A 22,088-nucleotide genomic window follows, 5' to 3' on the forward strand; every position below is an offset into this window, starting at 1 on the left:
AACTTGAAGCCCTGAACCTAGAATTGAGTCTCTGACTCCATGGCTTGCTGTTATCCCTTTAGTATACAGTAAACATGATTGAAAAGGGAGGCAGAAGTGGGGTGTCACCCATTCCAGATAGTTCCACGTTAAGTGTCTGGTGGGAAGGGGATAATCTCTACCTCCCTGTGGAAGTTGTCCTTTAGTGTCTTACAGCAGTGTTTTATCCAACTTTGGAAGGAAAGACTTTAAATTTGTTTCCTGAAGTTTTATAATCATGAGTTCAACATTTTAAGAGCCTCTTTTTCTAGAGTTATTTTTTTTCTATAATGAAGTCAAAATTTATTTGTTAAAACATAATAATTTCACAGGAATTATTTAAAATGTGTTTTTAAGATGTGACTTTATGATTAATTAGAGATAATGCTATAAATGAGCTGTTGTGATTTTAGTCCATAACAGTCAAACACATGCTGATTCTAAGCATTCTGATACATACACATGAGTAGCCCTGTGTTAGTCAGTCATGTTTAAATTAACTAAATGAATGAAAAGAAGGAGTTTGAATATTAAAATGTTAAAAAGTGTACCCCACAAACAACAATTTATAATGTCGTGTAAAAAATAGCACTTTAAAGTAAGAGTTTATCTGTAGTTCTTTTGTATGATGATAAATCTCAATATTACAAAAAAGAAAATACTTCAATAATTAACCTAAAAAAGATTTTTGAATAATTTAATGGAGTTTTTTTTTAATCAGACAGAGATTAAAAAAAAAAACTCTTATACAAACATTTCTAGCTTTAACAAATGCCTTAAATATATTTAATCATTATTAAGAGTTGAGTTCAAAGGAAAGCTAAAACTTACAATATTTATCTATTGCATCATTTGGCCAATTTACATAAAACTAAACTAGAAATGAAAATAAGTAAAATTAATAAACTCTAGGTTATTTTGGAGTTTTCTCCTTTTTCCACAAGAATAAATTGTCTTATCAGAGATTTCTATACATTTTTCTATATGATCAATCTGAGGAACTTCTAATAATAAAGGGGGTGTTGGAATGGCAGCCTGACAATCTTTTGAAGGCTTTTTTGCTACTACTCAGTGTCAGTAAGTATTGTACTATGACCCATGACATTTATACTCTCATTAAGTTGTTATAAGCTTGCTTTGCTTCTAATTTGCCTTCACCCACAGCATGACTGACATATATATTATATGTTATATATCATACATTAATATATATTTTATTATATACTATTATATATTATTCTAGTAATCATCAATATGTTCTCTGTATCTGTTTTCATTTGATTTGGTTGCTCATTTATTTAATATTCCAAATACAACTGAAAAAATACAGTATTTGTCTTTTCCTGATTTAGTTCACTTAGCATAATATCCTCAAGGTCCATCCGTATTGTTCCAAATGACAGGATTTCATCTTTCTTATGGCTGAATAGTATTCCATTGTTTATGTATCCCACATCCTCTTTATCCCTTCATCCATCTTTAGGTTGTTTCCATGTCTTGACTATTGTAATGCTGCCATAAACATTGGAGTAGATATATTTTTACAAATTAATGTTTTTGTGTTTTTCAGATAACTATCCAGAAGTAGAATATTTGGGCAATGTGGTAGTTCTATTCATGGTTTGTTGAGGAATCTCCATACTACTTTTCATAGTGGCTGTATTAATTCATTCTTACCAAAGTGTACCTTTTCCCCACATCCTCAAAAACACTTATTATTTCTTGCCTTTTTGGTAATAGTCATTCTAATAAACATGAGGTGAAATCTAATTGTAGCTTTGATTTGCGTTTCTTTAATAATTCTTTAATAATGTTAAATATCTTTTTATATGCCGATTGGTCTATGTATATGTCTTTGGAAAAATATCTATTCAGATCTTTTGCCCATTTTTAATCACTGTGTTTTTTATTGAATTGTATGAGTTCTTCATATATTTTGGATATTAACCCCTTATCCTTATAGGATTTGCAAATATTTCCTCCCATTGAGTAGATTGTCTTTTTGTTTTGTTCATGGTTTCATTTGTTGTGCAGAAGCTTTTTAGTTTGATGTAGTCCCATTTGTTTATTTTTTGCTTTTGTTTCCCTTGCTTGAGTATACATATCCAGGAAGATACTGCTAAGATCACTTTCAAAGAACATACTGACTATGTTTTCTTCTAGGAGTTTTAGAATTTCAGGTCTTATATTCAGGCTTTAATCCATTTTGAGTTAATTTTTGTGTGTGGTGCAATATACTGGTTTAGTTTAATTTTTTTGCATGTGGCTATCCAGTTTTCCCAATACCATTTATTAAAGAGAACATTCTCTCTCCATTGTATGTTCTTTGCTCCTTTGTTGTAAATTAGTTGTCTATATACGTACAGGTTTATTTCTGTGCTCTCAGTTTTGTTCCATTGATCTGTATGTCTGTTTATCTGCCATTACTATGCTATTTTGATTATTATTGCCTTGTACTATAATTTGAAACCAGGAGGCACTATACCTTTAACCTTGTTCTTTTCTCAAGATTGCTTTGGTTATTTGTGATCTTTTGTGATTCTACACAAATTTTAAGATTTTTTGTTCTACTTTAGTAAACATAGAAAGTCATTGGGATTTTGATAGGGATTACATTGAATCTGTAGATTGGACATTTTAACAATGCTAATTTTTTTCAATCCATGAGCACAGAATATCTTTCCACTTCTTCATGTTTTCAATTTTTTTCAACAATGTCTTACAGTTTTCAGTTTAAGGCCTTTAACCTCCTTGGTTAAAGTTACCACCAGGTATTTTATTCTTTCAGGTGCAATTGCAAATGAGACTGTTATCTTAATTTCTCTTTCTGCTAGTTTGCTGTTACTGTATACAAACACAATAAACTTTTTAAATATATATTTTGTACCTGTATCTTTACTGTGTTCATTTATTATTTCTAATAGGTTTTTTTTCCCTTTTTTGGTGGAGTCTTTAGGCATTTTTATATAGAAAATCATATTATGTGCAAATAATGACAGTTTTACCACTTTCTTTCCATTTTGAATGCCTTTTATTCTTCTTCTTGTCAAATTGTTGAGGCTAGGTCTTCCAATACTATGTTGAATAAGAGTGACAATAGTGGGCATGCTTGTCCTGTTCCTGACCTTAGAAGGACAGCTTTCATTTTTTCACCATTGAGCATGATATTGGCTGTAGGTTTGTCATACATGGACTTTATTATGTTGAGGTACATCCCTTCTATACTCACTTCACTGAAAGTTTTGGTATAAATGTACATCTAATCTTATCAAATAATTTTTCTGCATCTATTGAGATGGTCATATGGTTGTATACTTTATTTTGTTTATGTGGTATATCAAGTCAATTAATTTGTGGATGTTGAACCAAGCTTGACGCCCTAGAAACCCCACTTGATCATGTATGATTTTTTTTTAATCTTGCCTCTCAATTCAGTTTTTTTTTTTTAATTATATTACTGAAGACAACATGGTGGAAAAAAAAAAGAACAAAACTAGAAGCCAGAAGATATGGTTCCACACATTTTCATTTATGTTACCTTGGGTAAGTCACTTGCCCTCTCAGAGTTTTTGTTTTTTCTTTCCTTTTTTCTTTTTTAACATTTTTTAATTGAGTAATAGTCATTTTACAATGTTGTGTCAAATTCTAGTGTAGAGGACAATTCTTCAGTTATATATGAACACACATATATTCATTGTCACATTTTTTTTTTGCTATGAGCTACCACAAGATCTTGTTTATATTTCCCTGTGCTATACAGTATAATCTTGTTTATCTATCCTGCATTTTAAAATCCCAGTCTGTCCCTTCCTACCCCCGCCCCCTTGGCAACCCAAGTTTGTATTCTATGTTTATGAGTCTGTTTCTGTTTTGTATTTATGTTTTGTTTTGTTTTGTTTTTAGATTCCTCATATGAGCGATCTCATATGGTATTTTTCTTTCTCTTTCTGGCTTACTTCACTCAGAATGACATTCTCCAGGGACACCCATGTTGCTGTAAATGGCGTTATGTTGTCAGTTTTTATGGCTGAATAGTATTCCATCATACAAACATATCACATCTTCTTTACTTAGTCATCTGTTGATGGACATTTAAGCTGTTTCCATGTCTTGGCTGTTGTAAATAGTGCTGCTATGAATATTGGGATACAGGTGTCATTTTGAAGTAGGGTTCCTTCTGGATTCATGCCCAGGAGTGGGATTCCTGGGTCATATGGTAAGTCTATTCCTAGTCTTTTGAGGAATCTCCATACTGTTTTCCACAATGGCTTTCCTTGCTTCCCTCTCCCACTCTTAATGATTTAGATGTCTTCTTTTACAATTTTGTGTTTATTCTTTTTGTAATTCATGGCAGTTGTCTCCTTTCCAGTTATGAGTTTCTCATTTTTGTAGCATCCTGCTTCCTTTCTATTTAGAGTAGACCTGTGAATATTTCTTTTAGCATGGGTTTATTGTTGCTAAACTCTTTTAGTTTTTGCTTTTCTGTGAAGTTCTTTATCTCTCTTTCTATTCTAAAGGATAGCCTTGCTGGATAGAGTATCTTAGGCTGCATCATTTTTTCATTCAGGACATTGAATATATCTTGCCACTCCCTTCTGGCCTGTAGTGTTTGCGTAGAGAAATCAGCTGAGAGCCTTATGGGGGTTCCCTTGTAACTCACTCTGTTTTTCTCTTGCTGCCTTTGGGATCATTTCTTAATCCTTGATTCTGGCCATCTTGATTATAATATGTCTTGGTGTGGGTCTGTTTGGTTTCTTCCTGTTTGGGACCCTCTGAGCCTCCTGTATTTGGATATCTGATTCCTTTAGGTTTGGGAAGTTTTCAGTCATGATTTCTTCAAAGACCTTTTCAATTCCCTTGGTTCTTTCTTCCCCTTCTGGAGCCCCTATTATGCATAGATTGGCACACATTATATTATCCCATAGGTCCCTTATATTGTTTTCATTATTTTTTATTTGTTTTTCTCTCAGCTGTTTTGATTGGGTGCTTTCTGTTGTCCTGTCTTCTAGGTCACTTATTCGTTCCTCTGCATTATCTAGCCTGCTTTGTACAGCCTTTAGGTTAGCTCTCATCTCAGCAAATGAGTTTACTAATTCTACTTGGTTCTTATTTATAGCTTCTATTTCATTTTTGACATATTTTATATCTCTAAGCACTATTTCTTTTAGCTCCTTCAGTACTTTGATCAGTCCTTTTTTGAAATCTTGATCTAGTAGGCCATCAATGTCTATTTCCTTGATCGTGCTTTCAGGGGAATTCTCTTGAGCTTTTAATTGGGAGTGGTTCCTCTGTTTCTTCATATTGCTCATATCTCTCTGTCACTGTGGCTTAAGGAGTATTAGTTATTTAGTTCTCTTGGAGATGCTGTGCTCTTTGCTCTTAATGATTTTATCGAGAGGTCTTTGTGTCTTCACCCTGCTTCATGAACTCAGCCTGCTGTTTCCAGAGGCCCTTTGTTGGCACCCTCGTCTGTGCTGCTCCCAGTGGCTGTCGGCTAGCAGATGGCACCTCCTCCCAACACTGGGTCAGGTCCTGAGCTCTTATCTGGTGGGCTGGCAGGTCACTCCCCCTCCTGATGCTGAGCTTGGGGGAGGCAGGTGGGCAGATCACGCCCCCTCCCAGCACCGTGGTCAGGTGCTGCATTCCTGCCAGGAAAGCGGGTTGCCGCCCGCCCTTTCCCGGTGCTGGTTGCTCTGCTGCTCTGTGCAGCTCCCCACTCTGCTTTGGGTCGGAACTCCGAAGGCGGGCTCAGGGAAGACAGCGGAATGGCTCCGCCTCTGCTACGTACCAAATCTCAGCTCCTTATTTGTCTTGGCCGCCTGAGTTCTCTGAGGTGCCAGGGCAGAAAGATCCTATCTGCCTCCAGCTGTAAACAAGTCTCAGTCCTGCCTAGGAGGTTTCGGAGCCCCCGGGTGCAGATTCAGGTCTTGGACCCACCCCTGCCCGGGTGCTGCACATAGGAGAGTATGGTGGCTGTGGCTGCACCCCGCCTCTCTTCTTGGGAGAAGTGCCAGTAATGGCGGCACAGGTCTGAGGAGACAAAGGCTATGGTGCTCCTCCCCCCCCCCCCAGGGCACACCAGCCATGTTACTTTGCTTTTTTTGCAATTTATGGGAGACCAAGGTTGTTCTGCTCCATATCCCCTCCCAGCCACGGCACGCAGCACCCTGCATTCCCCCAGGGCTGCCTCAGTGCAGCTGCCCCAGTCTTCTGCCCAGTTCTGGTGGCCCGTCCCAGACCCAGCTGCTGGCTCGTGTCTCGGGCTGGGTGTCGCGGGGACCCTTTGTGCCCGTTTAACTCTGTTCTGTCAGTCAAGGGGTGCTCAGAGCAGATCTGAGCCTCAGAGGCTCCCTCTCTGTCCCGCTGGCCTCTCCATTAGAGAGGGGAGACCCAGCAAACGAGCGCCAGTCCTCCTTTGCTGCTCCATCCCCGCAGGATCGGTCCTGCACTGTTTTCCTTTTTCTTCTTTCTTTTTTCCTACCAGATTTTTGGCGTCTTTGTCTTTCAAGAGGGCGATGTTCCGTTGGAGTTCTGCAGGTGCTCTGGTTGGCTGAGTGGGTCCGTAGATGTGAGTTTTGGTGGATTTGTGGGAAAGAGTGAGCTACAAGTGTCCTTCTACTCTGCCATCTTGCTTCTCTCCCCTGTATGATTTTTTAATGTATTATATTTGGTTTATCAATATTTTGTTGATTTATGCATCTATGTTCTTGAAAGATATTGGCCTGTAATTGTTTTTTTTTTTTTTTTTTTTTTTGTGGATTGTCTTTGGTTTTGGTATTGGGTGATGTTGGCCTCCTAAAATGAATTAGGAATATTTCCTTCTCCTCAGTTTTTTGAAATAGTTTGAGAAGAAAAGGTATTGAAATCTTTAAATGTTACCTTTAAAATGTTGTCTTTGTAATTGACTTTTGACAGTTTTAATATAATGTGTCTTGGAGAATGTCCTTTTGCATTTTGATAATTAGGTGTCCTCTTAGTTTGATAGACTTGTATATCCAGTTCCTTCCTCAGGTTTGGGAAATTCTCATCTCTTATTTCCTTAAATAAACTCACTTCCTTCTCCCTCTCTTTGCTTTTCTCTTTATGTTGTCCACTCTAATGGAGTTGAATAGTTCCCATAGAATTTCTTCATTTTTTAATTCTCTCACTCCTCTTCTTAGTTCTCTGTCCTCTTCTACCTGTGTACTTTATTTCTATCTTTGAGTTCACTAATTCTCTCTTTCATATGGTCTGCTCTATGTCCAGTTCTTTCTAATGTCTCAATTGAGTTTTTCAGCTCCAGCATTTCTGTTTGGTCCTTTATTCTAGAATGTTAATCTCTTTGGTAAAGCGTTCCTTCTGCTCATTAATTTAGCCTCAAGCTCATTGAACTGTCTTTCTGAGCTTTATTTTAGTTCATTGAGTTTCCTCATGATGAGTATCATGAATTCTTTATCAGTTTGGTTGCAATGTTCCATGACTTTACGTTTGGTTTTTGAAAAACTGTCACTTTTTTGTGATACCATGTTACTGTGTTTTTTCATGGTGCTTAATGAGTTGTTCCTCTGACGGCACATTTGAAGTAGTGAACATCTTTTTTCTTCAGGTAAACCTTTTTTTTACTTGACTCTTAACAATTCAACAGCATGGTAATTAGAGGCTTTTGTTTTTCAGTAGGTGGTGATATCGCCCAAGTTTTTGGCTTCTCTGGCTGTGTCTGGCTGTATTTGACTGGCACTTTCCATCCTTCATGGCCTCTGCCAGAGGTGGCATCCATTGCCTTCATTGTCCCTGATTGTACCTCCAGGGTAGCTGGTGCCTTTCTGTTGCCAGTGTTGCTGTTGGCATCTCTTCTTGCAAAACCAGGATGGCACAATGGCAGGTACCTCTGCCTTAGCCAGGTTTGCCTTGGTCACAGGCACCACTGTCAGGGGAAGTGGAAGGTCAGGGGGAGCTGGAGTCACAGGCACCTCCCCCATGCCCAGGGTTGTTGGGTTCCTGAGTGCCAGTGCTACAGGGGGGGATGGTAGGGGTTGTAGGGGTTGTAGGGTTCCCGAGTGCCAGGGCTACAGGGGGTAATGGCAGGGATTGTTGGGTTCCTGTGTGCCAGTGCTACAGGGGGGGTATAGTAGGTGGGTTTATTCACAAGGCCCTCCTCTGGCAGGATGAGTTAGGGATGCTGGAGCCTCTGCCACTGCTGCCCAGTTCCCTGTGGCTGTGGGTGGGACTGTGGCCTGGAGGCCCAAGTCTCATGAGTCACCTTCCCTGCTGCTGTCAGATTCTCTGTGGCTGTGGACTCAGCTGCCATAACTGCAGGGTCAGGATTGTGAGAACTGTTTCCACTCTTCCCCCTCCTCTGTCTATTCCTGCCCACTGATCTTTAGATGCATAGATATATGGAACTCTCCAGAGTCCTGGTGTGTTGGGAAGAAGAACCTTTTTTGACTTACGAATGCTTTACTGGTTGTAAATTGAAGGAGAGGGACAAAGAAAATGCCTCATGACACCATGATACTGATATCCTAAATATTACCTCTACTAGATGATGTTAATAGTGATGATGGTAGTAATGGTAGTGGTAATGGTGATAATAATAATGGCTAAATTTAATGAGATCTTACTCTGTACTAGGGACAGATTGTTTTTAACATACATAATCTTACTTAATTGACACAACAAATTGATGAGGCTAGTTTTATGAGTAGTATCATCAAAAATTTTCAAAAAAAAAGGAAACTGGAGCTTATTGAGGTTTTAAAACTTTCTAAAACTATAAATGGTACCTTGTAAATAAGATTGTAAATTATGGTATATCAAAATTTAGAGCCCAAGACTTTAACAGCAATTTCCTTTGTATTAGTAAGTAATATAATATTAGCAGTACTAGTAAATCATCAAATTGTATAGCATAATTTCAAAAGAAAACAATTGGCCAATTAGCCTTAAAGTTTATACTTTTATTTTTTAGTTTGTCATTGCTATTAAGTAGAAAGTCTAAATATGGTCTGATTACCATAAGTTATCAGCTTGGAGTGAGGGCACTGAATCACACTCATTTGTGGCCATCAGAATGAATCTGCTATACATGCAATACAGGTAATAAAATCAACCTGCTATTACAGGTTGTCCATTTGCTTCTATGGGGAAATCATCTTCAATTTCACATCATTTTCAGTTATATGATTTAAGTGATGAGAAATATATTCCCCCAAAGGTTGACATTTTTTTCTAAGTGACACAATTACATCAGGCAATTACAACTCAAGTTTACTAATGTAGAAATCAGTGTATGGCTATAACGCAATTATCGGTACATTTTCAAAACAAAAATTAATGGTAAGTTATAATTGTACCTTATAAATAGTTCCACCTCAATACGTTTTCTTGTAATGAGTCAGAAAGAGTTGTGGTGACTCTATCATTTTAAGCTGTGAGGACCTTTTTCAGTTTTCTCATCTGTAAGATGTGAATATTTCTACTTACTTCATTGTGAGGGTCCAGTTAAAATGTATATTTATTATTTATCTAAAATTTGTATACTCAAAGCATGCACTTAATAATCTGAAAATGAAATAAAATACTCCTTTAAAATTCTGAGTTTTATCTCAGTATATTATTAAAACTTGAGAGACAACTATTTTTAAGTCCTTGCATCATGATTAAATAGAGGTGTAGATAAATCTCTGATGAAGAGTGCTTTATTCCTCAATTGATTTTACTTCTTGATTGGTTTTACTTCTCAAGGCAGCACAGTTTAAAACCAGAGCCCTTCTCAAACAAGCCATTTATACACCTTGTCTACACCATGGTCCTTTTAAACCAAGTGAAAAAGAAATAACAACTTTTAGGAAAGACACTTAATGCAGACTGATCTTTTCCATCAATGTAAAGATAATATACTGTCTATTATTTGAAGTATAGAGAGACAAAGTTTAATGTAACAGTTTTTATCTTATTCTGATCTTCAGAACATTGAGTTTTGTTTTTGTTTTTAAGTGTTTGAGAATTCTCAACCTAGTTCTAATTTAAAAAATAAAATAAAGAAAAATAACAATAAAATAAAATTTAGTTATAATTTAAGTTAGTCATAACCTTTTTTGAAATCTTTCCATGTGCTAGGTACCCAGTTAAATGCTTTACATGCATTATCACATTTAATTTTACCTCATTGCAATGAGGAGACATGTATTACTATTATCACATTTAGTTTATAAATGAGAATGCTAATGGTTAATCATCAAAATATATGTCATATGGAGAAAATTATATACTATGAGAATGAGACAATGTAAATTATCCATGTCATTGCCCCCCATCAAAATACCATGCTATTAGGCATTTACTGTATTGAAGTTTAGAGCTTTCCTCCTTTATAATTCTGGGAATTGTTTCTTTCCTTAGTTTCTTTGCTGACTGGAAATAAAAAGTTTTTGTTGTGCTAAGTTTTGTCCTCCTTATTTTCATTTTTTAAAAAATATTTGATCTTTAAGCTTTCAGTTAAGCAAAGGCATGTTTATTTTATTTTATTTTTTTGGTCAAATTATAATCTTGTCTGGTTCTCCAATTACTGTTTTCACAAACCTGTTGTTATAACATTTAGTATAGCTGTATCACAGGCAGTGCATTGCACAGTTGCAAAAAAGTACAATTACTGAGACCTTTAGTGTCAGACATTTTATGGGATTAAAAAAATAATTCTTATGAAAATTAGTTATTTTCTACATAGTTCCCAAACTATTCCAACAAAATTGTTCTAACTTTATTACATCCAACTTAAGAATAATGTTTGAAGATGGCCATAATTTAGTGTCATATAATAAATGTTTTTGATAACTTCATTTTCAGACACACTTTAATGGATGCTAAATGGTATTTTGCTACTTTGCTTCCTTAGATGTGAACTCTAACCGTCTCAAACCAAGTTAAGCTTTCCTGAAATGGCTCTGTGTTACAAACACTCCGACTAGAGGGAGCTCAGAATTACTCTTTCAACATGAAAGTATTGCCTCTTGAGCATTTTTTCGTTTTCTTTTGGAAATTTTCCATTCCTGTCTCCTAAATGCTTTGTGTGAGCCAAGATCTGAGGAATACATGCAATTGAATTTTAATGGCTTGGGAAAGTATCTCTAACACTACTTCAACATAATGACACCATAACCCAATGAATATTGCTTGTAGTCAGAAGTCCTGGAGAGAGATAGCAAGCATTAATGTAGTGACAATTACTGCCTCAGGTCTCTCCTACATGTGTTTGAGAAGTCTTTGCTATTTTGTTCTACTTCGATTTATAGCTCTTGAAATTATAGAAAAACATTACTTATTAGAATTCTAAACATAAAAATTAGAAATGTTTATATCTATTAAGTTTTTGTTGATACCCTTAAGGATTTATTTAAAATATTCTAAAGTTATCCAGGTTCATATAGAAAAGTTTCCAGTCCTGACTGGTGGCTATAATAAATTGTAGAAGTCTTAAGCAATACAGAGCCCTAAGTCTTAGTAGCTCTAAGGTGAAGTCTACGAAGATAAAACTTTTCAAAATGTCTTCTAAAAAGAAATTCCAGTTATGGTAATGGCACAGTAGTTTGTAACAAATAAAATCTCCTTCAGATAAAAAAAAAAAGTCTGGACAAAAATGCTTTTAATAACATGGCATTCTGAATGCACAGCGAAGTGACCATAAACAGACAGAAACTGGCAGTGTGACCTTAGAACAGGGTAACATATTTGATGCAATTTTCAATTATGTTACTTTTTGCCTGGGGGTACTCTTTAGTGGGCCTTTCCAAGAGATTTGAAAAGCAATCAGAAAAACTGTAATTTTATTGACTTTAGGAACCAGAGGGTGGTGTGTGTGGGTTCCAACAAGTGTTGGAAAGTCAGATGGAAAATTTCAGAAAGAAGCACTACTGAGGAGAGAGACAAAATTTGTATATCAACTCTGCCCACATTCTTGTCTGAGCTCTGTATGTGTTTTGAGGGGGCTTGAGTGCCCTCAGCAATGGCTAGAAGACTAAAACAACAAAGCAGAGATTTTAGCAGCTGACCATCAGAGGGACATAGTTTAGAGTTTGAGTTCAGTCAATTTATCTACATGACATTCTTTAGGCTTCTATTGCTGATAAACATAGATAAAAATCTTAATAGCAAAAGCACTCATTACAGGGGAGTGGGGAAAAGCAGACCTCATCTCGTTTTAAGCATACTAAGGACATAGCTCCTGGCAGACACACTAATGTTATTTGCTTAAAGAAGGGTTCTTGAATACGAAAAAAAATTTTAACAAGATGCATTTGGTCTAGGATTGTTCCTGACATACAAAAACAAAATCAAAATGTAACATTGAGGGATAAATCAGTTATCTATATCAGTTGAATATCCTAAAATAAAATATTTTAATTATTTTTTCTTAGATGTCTACAACTATTATCAAAGTTTAAAAACCACTGTACTTTTAGAAGATGACTCTATCTATTCTTGCCACTTGGCCCAGAAGTGCAGTAGGAGGATTTCAATTATTCTTAGTCATTGACTACAGAGACAAACCAGCCAATTAGAAGACAATTGTTTACACCAAAGTCTTCTGTTATGCCAGCTGCTTACATTTCTGTATGCTACTAGAGCAGAAGATCTCTGCTAACAGGAAATTTCTCTTATTCTTTAGCTGCCCTGACTGCTTATTCATCAATTTTTGACTTACTAATGAGCACATTAAATGCCTGGTATTGTTACTAGTTTATGATGTTTCAGATGTCCCTAACAGTTGAGCACAATTCCTCATGAGATATAAAAACCAGTTATAGTTCAAAATGCTTAGTTATTACTTTATTATGTCATAAATGCAATAAACAAATGAATAAATGCAGTTAGAATTTTACCCAGTGCTCTTATGACAAATCATTATACTGAAAACAAACATTAATTTTTTTTTTACTTAATTTTTTTTACTTAAATTTTTTCTTACTTAAAAAGAAAGTAAATTTCAACACCAGGGGTTATCATCATAATAAAATTAACATTTTTAAACTCTCATTATTTGTCAGTCATTATGGCAAGGGTTTACATACATTATTTCCGTTAATCTTCAAAACCACACTATAACTAAACATTTTATTATCTCTTTTCTCAGCAAGGCAGAAACAATGCGAACTCTTCAGGTGATTCTAATATACCCAGATATCTAAGTTTGTGGACCATTACTTTAGACAAATTGCTTCAAATTTGTATGTGATAAATACGTCTCTGGTGAAAATATAGATCAATTGTTTTTTTCTGAAAACACCACACGTAACTTATATAGACATCAAAAGTATAGAATCATGTGTTAAAACTGCATTTCAGAGAAATTAACCTGAAAGTTTATGAATAGTTCTCTGTCAATCTGATGGACTCAAGTTACTTTGGATCACATATTTGCTCACATTTTCATCAATTATTTAATAATGGGTAACACTTTGCTATTGAGGTGTCACTGATTTTGTGAAAGCAAAATCAGTCCACTTTGAGTTCATCATAATAATCAGTGTTAATTACCTTTGGCAAAAATCAATCCTACAGCACATTGATCACTTCATATTCATTAGCCAATCAAAACAAAAGCAGAATTAATATTCTGACTAAAGAAGCAGCAGCATGATCCAGACACCATATGGGAAGAATTCTTCTAATGAGTAAGGAGTTTTAAAGTAATCCACCAAAGTACCCAGCCATGGCTATTTCATCAGAGGTGAAGTAGATGGAAAGAATCAGGAAACAAAAATCTTGTCTGATATCTAAGCTGGTGTATAATTTTCACATGCCACTCCCAGAATCTAGAGATACTGAGGACTGATAATGGATTGCTCTGATCCATTTAGTAGCCCATAGATAATAAAGTCTCTCAATATCTAGAAATCTAGTCACATGGAAAGGACAAAAACAAAATGTCTTTTGGTTAAAACCTCCATAAATCAATATTATTTTTGTTTGTTTGTTTCCTTCGGAAGCCTTCAAAATTATGCATTAAAGCCACATATCAGAGGAAAAGATAAGATTGTGTAGAAGGACAGAGGACTTTAGCAAACTGATTCAATTTGCTCAAGCACATGGGTTGGTGAACTATGGCCAGTGGAGAAATATGGCCACCTGCCTGTTTTTGCACTTAAAGTTTTATTGGAACATAGTTATATGCATTCTTCATGTATTGTTTATGAGTGTTTTTTTTTTTTGCTACTCAAACAAAACTGGGTAGTTGCAGCAGAGACCACGTAGACTACAAAGTCCCAATTTTTATTATGCAATACATTACAAAAAAAGTTTGCTGACCCCTGCATTCAACGGAGAATATAAATATTTAAGGACTGCTTAAGGTAGGAGAGAAAGCTTCTCCCCAATTCTCATTTTGTTATTTAGTGATCTCTACTCTAAAAGACCTCCTGACCCACACATTACTTATTTTTCCCCATAGCAGAATAAGTTATCTGATTGATAGGTGATGTTCATTGACTTATGTTGCTGCGTTGGATGGAGCTAATCCACTAAGAGGATATAAATCTTAGAACTTCTGTCTTTCTCTTTCTTTTAATTAAAAAAAATGTTTTTTGTTTTTGTTGTTGTTCTCAGATCCAGACTTGTGAATGCATAATCCTAGATAAGAGTGTCAGCTCAGCAGACCCTCATTGTTCTGAGATACCCTCTCATAAACTTTGCTGGGAGAGTAGGAAGGATTTGCAAGCTTATTTTTTTTTTATTCCCAAGAAAAGTTCTTGACCAACATTCTCAGAAATAAAAGTGAAAAACTGATCTCTATTTGGTGGAATTCTGTATCACTAATTGTTTTCAGAACTATGATTAGGAAGAGGGGTGCAATTAATTAGGTATTTATGATTCTAAGAGCTCCAGTGTTTCAAGTGCCACATGCTGGTGTCTCCTCGGATGACCAACAAGTTAACATATGTTAAATTGCTATCTCAGAAGTATATAATAGCAAAAATACATACTATGGAATCAAAACAATTGAAAGAAGATAGTATAAAAAAATACATGGAAGAATATGAGCACTGAATGTGACCAAGAATATACTTCACAGGTAGAGCATGTTGTGTGTGCTGTGTGGATAGACTAGAAAGAACTGTGTCTGGATTCCAGACCAAGTAAATTGAGAGGAAAAAAAAATACAGCTATGAAAGAATGTGGTTCATTTGAGAAGAATGTTAATTAGTTTGGTATGTCTAGACTATAGAATGAAATTGAGGAAGAGGGTTAAAATAGACTGGAACGTTAAGTCCTAAAAGGATAGCACACAAGCATTATATTGCTATGCAGAAGTATTTAATTTCTTTTCCTCTGGACAAAGTTTTCCTGTTATCTTTTCAGCCCTTGTAATTAAGTGTAATTCAGATCAACCTCTATTACCAGCTCAGTGGTGTTTATGACTTTGACCTTATACCACTAAGCACAGCACTTGATTCAGGGTATGGCCATGTGATTAGATTAGAGCCAATGAGAAAAAGAATATGAACTTTTTTTTTCTGGGAGTTTGGTGAAAACAGATTCTTACCATTCATGGGACTTGATCTTAGAAATTTATAACTATTAGAGCCAATTGTAGATTTTTTTAAACCACCAAAGAAAGGCTTATCTGGGAATTAAACTAGCACAGGGGAGGCATTTTTTTGTAATGTATTGCATAATAAAAATTGGGACTTTGTAGTCTATGTGGTCTTTGCTGCAACTACCCAGAAATAAAGAAAGAATGAAAGAAAGAAAAAGAAAGAAAGAGAGAAAGAGAGAAAGAGAGAAAGAAAAGAAAGAAAAGAAAGAAAAGAAAGAAAGAAAGAAAGAAAGAAAGAAAGAAAGAAAGAAAGAAAGAAAGAAAGAAAGAAAGAAAGAAAGAAAGAAAGAAAGAAAGAAAGAGGAAAACAAAATGAAAATCATTTGATAAGATTTAATCCTTGGGTCAAGTTATACATGAAGTCCAGTCTACTTCTACAGCTTTGTACACCAATAAATTTCCTTTTTATTTAAGCCAGAGTGGATGAGATTATGTGAAATGGTATGTGATCAGAATTATTTTGGCATTTAATACCTCTTCAAGCAATCTGGGAAGGCAAACTAAATAAAAAGATTGTAAATATAAGTATACCTTGGTCAAGTTGTTACATTAAGTGACAGCAAACTAAGTATCTGAATAATGTCTCTAAAATACTATAGAAGGGCAAGAATCACACATTTTGTTCTCCTGACCAAAATTCTTTAAAGGCTGTGGTGGGTAGAATAATGGTTCCCCAAGATTGTCCATATCTTTATCCTTGGAATCTTTGAATACATTACTTTATATGGCAAAAGGAATTTTGTAGATGTGATTTACTTATGGAAATAGAGATGAGGAAATTATCCTGTTTATCCAGGTGGGTCCAATCTAAATACATGGATCCCTAAATATGAAGAATATTTTCTGGTTATAGTCAGAGAAGAGGGTGAGTCTGAAAGAATGGTCAGAGAGATGTGCCATTATTGCTTTTGAAGACAGACAATGGAAGTTACAAGCCAAGGAATATGAGTCACCTCTGGAAGTTCGAAAAAGCCAATAAACATAGTCTTTGCTAAAGCATCCAGAAAGTAACACAGCCAATACTCTAACAGTAACTTGATTTGAACCAGATGAGACATGTATGGGACTTGTAACCTCCAGAAATGTATACAACACGTTTATGTTGTTTTAAGCCACTTTTTCTGGTAATTTGTTATAGTTTCAATATAAAACTAAAGCAAGGACCCTCTAAAATTTTCAGTGTGAAATTTAGCTACTTAACTTACCAGCAGTTCTCATGACACAGCACTGCTTTCCCTGTGAGAATATCTTACCCACTAAACAAATTATGCTGTTTCAGGATTCTGTCCCTTTGCATGTATCTAGAATGATACTTCCTCTCCATTTACCTTCATCTAGATGCTCAAAATTTGGTCCAATAATTATTTACTCAAAAACATTCCCAGGCACCCTGGTATATTCATGACCCATGCACTCTCATTTTTTCACACTGTGCAGTAATCATGACACTTTTATATATGAACTTCCCACTAAACTTAATTTTTTAATTAATATTAATGCAGCATCTTCTTTGGAGAATATGCTTAATCTTTTGTTGACTGAATTGATGAATGAGAAAAAGAATGAAGTAGGGTTCTGTGTCAGGGGTCACCAAACAACCCCCAGGTTCAATGATTCACTTAGGAGGATTCGTAATATAACTGTACCCATAGTTACGTTTATTATAGTAACTGTATATAAAGCACAAGCAGCAAAGGGAAAAGGAGCACAATGTACATTCCTGAGGAAACCAGGCACAATCTTCCAAGAGTCCTTTCCCAGTGGAATCACTACAGGATGCTCTTATATCCTTTGACAGTGAGTTATAATAACACTTGTTAGATGCTCTCAACCAAGGAAGTTCATCAGAGACTAAGTGCCCAGGATTTTTATTGGAGGCCTATTATTTAGACACAACTTGACTACCACATAAACATTCCAAACATTCAAAAGGAAAACAGATGTTCAGCAAAAATCACATTGTTCATACAGTGTAGTCACAGTAAAGTGCTCTTAGCAGATAATGGTGGAAACTCTCTGAAATCCAAGTTCCCAAATGGTAGCCAAGGATGGTACTTCAGTACCACCATATTGACTCTTTTCTTCATAGAGTCATAAGTATTATCTAAATGCATTGTTGCTTGAACTTAGCACTCTGTTTATAAATAGTCCTATTTTAGCTGAGAAAATACTTTCTGACTACAGATACTGAGCATCGGATATAGATACTGATACAAACATAAAAACTCATCTACAAATATAATTAGATAACCAAGAATCACCAAATATATGAGGGAAAAAATAGAAATACAAATGCAATAGTAAAAAAACAACAACAACTAACTATTGTAAAAATACAAACAACAGAGAATATAAAAATTAAATATTCTAATAAATATTTATGTATTTCTATACACTAACAATGAACTACCTGAAAAAGAAATTAAGAAGACAATCTCAATAATAATAATAGCATTAAAAACAATAAAATATTTTGTAATAAATTTAACCAAGGAGATGAAAGATCTGTACACTGAAAACCATAAAATGCTGATTAAGGAATAAAAGACGATATAAGTAAATGGCAAAATAGTCTATGCTCATAGGTTGGAAGAATTAGTATTGTTAAAATATCCACACTACCCAAAGCAATCTACAGATAAAATGTGATAGCTATCAAAATTTCAATGCCATTTTTCATAAAAATAGAAAAAAATCCTAAAATTCATATGGAAACACAAAAAATCCCTAATAGGTAATAATCTTGAGCAAGAAGAACAAAGCTGGACAAATCAATTTCCTGATATCAATTTATATTATAAAACCATAGTAATCAAAATAGTATAGTATTAGCATAAAAATCAACACACGTATCAATGGAATACAATAGAGAGACCAGAAGTAAACTCACATATATTTGATTAATTAATTTTCAACAAATGTACCAAGAATATGCAATGGGAAAGGACAGTCTTATCCTTAACAGTGTTGAAAAAACTGGGTATCTACATGCAAAAGAATGAAATTGGACCTTTATATTATGCCACTCACAAAAGTTAACTCAAAATGGATTTAAGACTTGAATGTGAGACCTGAAATCATAAAACTCTCAGAAGAAAACATACATGGTAAATACTTTGAAATTGACTTTCCCAATAATTTTTGGATAGGACAGCTAAAACACAAACAACAAAAGCAAAAATAAACATGTGAGACAACATTAAACTAAAAAGTTTCTGTACAGCAAAGGAAATAATCAACAGATTGAAGAGGCAACCCATGGAATGGGGGAAAATATTTGCGAGCCATAAATCCAATAAGGAACTAAATATCTAAAATGTGTAAGGAATATATACAACTCAATAACAAAAAAAACAAAAAATCAAATTAAAAATGACTAAATAACCTAAATAAACATTTTTTTCTAAGAAGAAATACAGATGGTCAATCGGTATACCTAAAAGTTTTTACCATCACTAATTATAAGAGAAATGAAAATCAAAACTACAATGAGGTATTATGACATACCAGTCAGATGGCCATCACTCAAAAGTCTACAAACAATAAATGCTGGAGAGGGTGTGGAGAAAAAAGGACACTCCTACACTTCTGGTAGGAATGGAGTTTGGTGTAGCCATTATGGAAAACAGTATGGAGATTCCTCAAAAAACTAAAAATTGAATTACTATATGATCCAGCAATCCTACTCCTGTGGATATATCCAGAGGGAGCCTTAATTCAAAAAGACACATGCACCCCAATGTTTATGGCAGCACTATTTACAATAGCCAAGACATGGAAACAACCCAAATGTCCATTGACAGAGGACTGGATAAAGAAGTTATGGTACATTTATACAATGGAATACTGCTCAGCCATAAAAAATAATAAAATAGTGCTATTAGCAGCAACATGGATGGACCTGGAGATTGTCATTCTATGTGAAGAAAGTCAGAAAGAGAAAGAAAAATGCCATATGATATCACTCATATGTGGAATCAAAAAAAAAAAAAAGATAAATGAACTTATTTACAAAACAGAAACAGACTCACAGACATAGGAAACACATTTATAGTTACCAGGGGTGGAGGGAAAGGGGGTGGGAATGGAAAATTGGAAGTTTGAGATTTGCAGATAATAACTAATATATATATAAAATAGATAGACAACAATTTCACACTGAATAACACAGGGAACTATATGTAATATCTCATAGTACCTTATGGTGAGAAAGAATATGAAAATGAATATATATATGTGTGTGTGTGTGTGTGTGTGTTTATGTATGACAAGCATTATGCTGTACACCAGAAATTCACACATTGTAAACTGACTATATTTCAATTGTGTGTATACATACACACACATACATACATACACACACACAGATTAAAAAAAAAGAACAAGGGAAAATCTCTGATAAAAACTAATGAAACAGAGATAAATAATTTACCAGAGAAAGAGTTCAAAGCTTTAGTAACATGAATACTAAATAAACCTGAGAAAAGAATAGATAAATATAGTGAGAATTTTTTTAATAGAATTATAGTTGAAGTACAATATTATATACACTACAGAGGTACAATATAATGATTCACAGTTTTAAAGGTTATACTCCATTTATAGTTACTATAAAATATTGGCTATATTCCTTGTTTGTACAATATATTCTTGTAGCTTATATTGTACCTAATAGGTTCACTATTTAACCCCCTATCCCTATATTGCCCCTCCCCATCTTCTTCTTATTACTAGTAACCACTAGTTAGTTCTCTAATATCTGTGAGTCTGTTTCTTTATGTTATATTCACTAGTTTGTTGCATTTTTTAGATTACAGATATATGAAATATCATACAATATTTGTGTTTCCTGACATATTTCATTTAGCATAATAACCTCTAAGTCCACCTATGCTGAAACAAATGATAAAATTTCATTTTTTATCATCTGTATATATACACACAGATATATATATAAAATCTGCTCTATCCATTGTTCTATTGATGAACACTTAGTTTGCTTCCATATCTTGGCAGTTGTAAGTAATGCTGTTATGGACATTGGGAGCCATGTATCTTTTCCCATTAGTGTTTTTGGGTTTTTTGGAATATATACCCAGAGTGCAATTGCTGCACCTCCACTACAAAGCTACAGTAATCAAAACAGTACGGTTCTGACACAAAAAACAGACACACAGATCAGTGGAACATAATAGGCCAGAAGCTAACTCAGGGTCTTACGGTCAATTAATTCAAGGCAAAGGAGGTAAGAATATACAATGGAGAAAAGAAAGTCTCTTCTATGAGTGATGTGGGGAAACCTGGACAGCTGCATGTAAAAGAATGTAATTAGAACATTCTCTATCACATACACCAAAAAAACCCACAAAATAGATTAAAAACCTAAATGTATATGAGGTACCATAAAACTCTTAGAGGAAAACATAAGTAGAACACATTTTGACAAAAATTGCAGCAATATTTTTAGATCCATCTTCTAGAATAATGGAAATAAAAACAAAAATAAACAAATGTTATCTAATTAAACTTATAAGCTTTTGCACAGCAAAGAAAATCATAAACAAAACAAAAAGACAACTTATGGAACAGGAGAAAATTTTTGCAAATTAATATGACATACAAGGAATTTATTTCCAAAATATACAAACAATTCATACAGCTTAATATCAAATCAAACAGACAACCTGATCAAAAAATGGACAGAAGACCTAAATAGACATTTCTCCAAAAAAGCTATACATATGGGCAATATGCACATGTAAAGATAACAAGTATTGCTAATTATTAGAGAAATGCAAATCAAAACTACAATGAGGTATCACTTCACAGTGATCAGAGTGGCCATCATTAAAAGTCTACAAATAATAAATGCTGGAGAGGGTGTGGAGAAAAATGGACCCTCCTACACATAGGAGGTAGGTTGTAAACTTCAAAATTAAGGCAATTAATAAAGCAAAAAGTCACATTTTGTATTGATATAGGTAAATTTCACTCAAAATGTACACTACCCATTAGTTGTCTTAGAGTATAATTTCAAAATACAGATAGTAAAATGTTAGAAATACAAGAAAAAATGAAAATGTATGTTCATGGTAGTAGTAGATTTAACAAATCCCTTTGAACTCCTATGTTATCACTAAATAAATATGAAACTAAATATTAGCAGGGGCGTGGAAGTGTTTAATAATATTAACAAGCCTGACTCAACTAATATTTATAATGTAGACATTACATTAATAGAATACACCATCAACTGAATGAGTCCATTATTATATAAAAGAAATAGCACTATATTATAACCTGCATATTGTTGGTAAAATAAATCCAGCACCAATGGAGAGATTACATAATTTTTGTTCAATAAATATTTTATGAAAAATAAGACATTATCTGGACTTGATAACCAGTAAAATGTACATACAGAATTTAAGAAGTGGGTGTATCCCAGCCATAAAAAAGCAAATTCTTAAGTCCCTGTGGAATTTATATAGTTTTTCTA

At 34.5% G+C, this 22,088-nt stretch overlaps 1 long non-coding RNA gene across 1 annotated transcript; it reads right to left on the reverse strand.

Annotated features, from left to right (window-relative positions):
• Positions 1-5,299: 5,299 nt before the first annotated feature.
• On the reverse strand, positions 5,300-19,107 carry LOC116668505. The gene is made up of 3 exons (XR_004325607.1): positions 19,097-19,107; positions 16,843-16,845; positions 5,300-5,596 (listed from the first exon to the last, which is right to left on the reverse strand). It is a non-coding gene; the product is annotated as an uncharacterized LOC116668505 (long non-coding RNA).
• Between the last annotated feature and the right edge of the window lie 2,981 nt (positions 19,108-22,088).

The sequence above is a fragment of the Camelus ferus genome, chromosome 14 (assembly GCF_009834535.1).
Source record: "Camelus ferus isolate YT-003-E chromosome 14, BCGSAC_Cfer_1.0, whole genome shotgun sequence".
Lineage (NCBI taxonomy): Eukaryota > Metazoa > Chordata > Mammalia > Artiodactyla > Camelidae > Camelus > Camelus ferus.